The following is a 4,340-nucleotide window of genomic DNA, read 5'->3' as shown; positions in this document are numbered from 1 at the left end:
GGGGGTGGGTGTCAAGAGGACAAGAGCTACCTGACACTGTCCCCTGATTTAATTTCCCTGCTGTAGCAGCAGGAGGGGGACGAATTCAAGGTAGATCTTCAGTAATTAGATTTCAGTAATATTTATCATTTTTCCTTATATAGAATCTAATTATTGGCATTGTTTATACTTAGGGTCATCCTATATTCAAGTAAGTTACAGTAGTTTCTGTTTTTTGTTATTTTTGTTGATGGAGACTGTCGGACAAACTATTGGCTCTATGTGAATCCTGAGGGTCTTTCTCCGCTGTCTGCATGACTTTGCCTCCACTGCACACTGTTGTTGGAGAATGTAATAAATGGTGATAGTGCTCATAGATGTCAGTATTTATCCAATTCTAGATCTATCCTATGTATTTTTTTAGTTGTACATATTATAGCTAGACACACTGTACATAATATATCTATATTCCATTCATTTTTGGTAGTATTCCCACAGACGTTAATTGAAAATGGATAGTTTTTCAGAGGGCAGTTCTGTTGAAAATTTGTGACCATTTCTAGAAAGCTCCTAAACACCTTCTCCCATAGTTTTGTCAACATAGGCATGGTTATTCTGGGCTTCTGGTGTTTTCAGTCACAAGACATCAGAGAACATACCTACCATGATGAACTAATTGTGATGGTTTAAAATTCTTGAGTCTTTACATATACTGCTGCACTGGCAAGAGTTTCTTTGGTTGTACCATAGACCTGCAAAGTTACACATAGCCGGGTTACTCTTGAAGCTTAATGATTTTCATCTTAATGGTTAGAATTGTTTCATGAGTTTGTTTACTGCATTACAGATGAAACAACTGGGATGCCCATGGAGTCTTTGTTTCTGGTATATAGTGTCTTCTGTATTCACACACCAGTATTGGTGTCCTCCTTGATTTGGCTAATGCTACTCACTGAAATATTAGAAGTGCTTAAAAAACACAAACTGCTCATTTAACTGTTGTCCCTTCTGGACAGTGAAAGTCAGCAGTGAAATGGCTTGCTTTGTTAATGACACTTGGTTACTTCTTTTAATTTAGTGTAGAGTTGAACCTTCCATTGAAAAGGGAAATCTGTCCTTGTTCCTTATTATATTAGTCAACAATAGGATGCTGTGAAATTTCATATTTATGGAAAACTTACTGAATTTTTTTTTAGAAATAAATATGGCACTGTTTACTTTCTTCAAACTTCTTTGACCATATCAGCCTGGAGTTTGGGAGATGGGATAGAAGCTGGACTAGCTGTGTTGGTTGACCTTCTCCTGACTAGTTCCTGAAGACTTTATACTGACTTAAAGTTGACAAAGCTGTGCTCCTTAGTATTGCAAAATTTCTAGGTTAGGAAGTAACTGGAATAATTTTGTTGAAGTTCTATTAGCAATTCTAATTGAATGAAGACTATCATGAAGTGTGTGTTGAACTTTATCAGACCCAAAGCAGCTAATGATCTGTGGCAGCTGTTTCAGTTGTACCTGTTAAAGCATGTGTGACATCTTATTTTGGATGTGGACTTATGTGGATACTTTTGTAATTTCCCCTATATACAACTTCGTGTGTGCTACATTTTGAGTCTACTCATCAGAATGCTTTGGTCCAACTATGTGGAGATTTGCTTTGGAGGTTCAAGCAAAAGAAGGATTTTTTTTCTCCTCTTGCTGCTTCCAAACTGCCCTATTTTTGTTTTTGCCTTTCTCGGAAACATTTGGTGTAGGCAGCAGCCAAGGCTGGGGATTTCGGCTGGGGTGTGCCAGTGCTCCTGCTGCGATTTAACTGGAGATTCCTGGCCGAGCATCTTGCTCCTTCAGTCAGGGTCAGACTGATCTTGCCGTATTTGGGGTCAGGAAGGAATTTTACTCCATGGTCAAATTGTTATGGACTGTGGGAGTTTTTGCCTTTCTCTGTAGCGTAGAGAGGGGGAAATTTGGGGGAGGGGAGGCCTCTTCCTTGGCGCTCTCGGTGCATTTTTAACAACTTTTGAAGTAGGAGGATGTTGGCTGCCATGGCCCCCCCGACTTCATCTGTGGCAGGTTAGGGTATTATGTCTTGTGGTTGTGTCAGGGTTGACTCTGTAGTTTTGTTAGGTTAGATAACGGGTTTAGATATGCATAATCCTGCCTTAGGCAGGAGGTTGGTCTAATTGACTTCTGGAGGTACCTTTTAGCCCTACTTTTCTATAGTTTTACATCTAACAGGAGTATTCTGAGATGAATTAGTTGTCTGTGAGGGTGGCTTTCCAGGTTTTGTTAAATGGTCTGTTAAAAAGCCAATGCCTGAAAGTATACATCTGTTGTTCTTAGTTGTGGTGACCAGAGATCCCCAAACTAGAGTTCCTTCCACATGGAAGTGTTTCATTTGTGCTCCCTCACTCTACAGCATGTTTCCTTTCTTTCACCTTCCTGCTCTACCAGTCCTAGTGTTCAGTTGCATGAACTGCAATGTTTATTTTTGGTCAAACCTTCAAGAGTTTGCAAAAAGGAAAAATGAGAGTTAAATAGAGGGTTATTTTTGGCATCATTTAAATGCCCTGGATTTATTATCCTAAATGATGAGCTTTATTAGGGATACCCAGAGTTACGGATGGATTTTCCTTTTGGTTCTTCAATAAATACTGTGGAGCTTTGAGTGCTTTACAGTAAGACACATTGTAATACCATATGAATCAGTACGTATAACAGAAATAAATTTCTCTTATTTACTGGATTGTGATTTACAGTGATGGCTGCAGTGTAGTTAAATTTCATATTTACATTGAAAAAGTCTTTTTTTAAAAGATCCTGAACAACAAAAGTGTCTTAAACTTGAGCATTAATAATGGAAACTTTAGAAAGATACTGAACTGCTGTGTGGGTTAAATGTACTTAACATACCATTCTGCTCTGAAATGTGACTGTAAAAGATGGTGATGTTTTATGCTGGATTTGCCTTATGCATAATTCTGTTTGCTAATTTTAGATAGCTGGAAAAGCAGTAAAAGCTATGTTCTGTCTGTACAGGCAGGAGGGAGAGAGCTGCGTTCTATTTCTGCTTGTTCATCACCACCAGTGTTCATTACATTCCAATTGGTTACACCCAGGCAATCCCACAAAGGCTTTGGGGCTGTATAGATATTACTAGATGCCTGATTTGGTAGAATGTTTCCCTGGTGATGACACAGGAAGGAAGGAACACAGCTTTGCTTTCAGCACCCAAGGTGAGTTTGCAGGAAGTTAGTAGAAAACACATCTTTGCAATTGAGCATGTTGCTCTGGAGATTGTCCAGCGGCAGTGAAGGTGAAAGCAGTGCAAGAGTAGACCTATGCACTGAGCTGAAATATTCATAGCAATACAATAAAGTAGGACTTCAAAAGATTCCATCACATTTTGGCTCATAGAAGAGCAGGTTTTAAGTAATTAAGAGCAGAAACACTGACACAAGGTGGAAGAAACAGCAGAATAGGAATGTTTAGAAACTAATATTGATTTGTCGGACATGATCAAGCATAATTACACCTTTCCAAAAGGCATGTGGTGGAAAGGAGGTGCTATTACACTTTGGAAAATGCAGGGCCCAAATCTTTGATGTTTTCTTAAAATGCCTTTACGATTTAATTAACTATAACATTTTATTTTTTTACAGGGTAATATAAAAATGTTAATGTGCAGATGAAGATTGATTTAAAAACTCATTCTGCTCTGTCTTAAGATTACGAAGAGTCAAGAGTCGTACTTTCAGGTATTTATTTGCACATTTTGCCTTTTATTTAGTTAACTAAACCTTAAAAGATGAAAAAGCAAGATCCAGAAAAACAGGTGTCTAAGCAGTGCACATATACAGTTGTAGGTGCTTAAGTCCAAATGGAACGTTCCAGGAAGTCTCCATATAGCAGGCATCTACGCTTAGCTTCTCTTCCATGATGTATGCAGGGCCCCCCCAGGCTGAGCAGCTTGTTGTTTTGCTTGTTTGATCTTCATGCTGCCTTCCCCAAAAAAGACTGGGTGGCTTACAGTAAAAATAAGATACATTTTAATCAGATAAAATGTTAAAATAATAAGTAATAGAACAACTCTCCAACACTATCCCAGAACTGAATTCCACCTGCAAAAAGGCTTCTCACATGAGAAGGTCTTATGACACTTCTGGAAGGCGTCCAGGCTCAGGCTCTGGTGGCCTTAAGGGGAAGGGATTTCCAAAGCAGAGGAGCTACTTTGGAGAACAGCCTCCTGTGTACTCTCACTAAATGAATGTGGCACAGAGGTGGAACTTGCAGGAGGTTGCTCTCAGCTGACCTTGGGGATCGTGATGGAACGCAAAGCAGGAAGCAGTCAATTAGGTCCATCCTCC

General features: G+C 39.2%; 1 long non-coding RNA gene across 1 annotated transcript in view; it reads left to right on the top strand.

Annotated features, from left to right (window-relative positions):
* LOC112548108 overlaps positions 1-4,340 on the top strand; it is a 17,600-nt gene that overhangs the window by 9,872 nt on the left and 3,388 nt on the right. The window contains exon 2 of the long non-coding RNA XR_003091914.1: positions 3,636-3,731. This is a non-coding gene — a long non-coding RNA (uncharacterized LOC112548108). The remainder of the gene's footprint in view (positions 1-3,635; positions 3,732-4,340) is intronic.

This window comes from Alligator sinensis, unplaced genomic scaffold, assembly GCF_000455745.1.
Source record: "Alligator sinensis unplaced genomic scaffold, ASM45574v1 scaffold1266_1, whole genome shotgun sequence".
In the NCBI taxonomy this organism is placed as follows: domain Eukaryota; kingdom Metazoa; phylum Chordata; order Crocodylia; family Alligatoridae; genus Alligator; species Alligator sinensis.
Note: the sequence above shows the minus strand (reverse complement) of the source record. Positions and strands in the feature narration are given on the sequence as shown.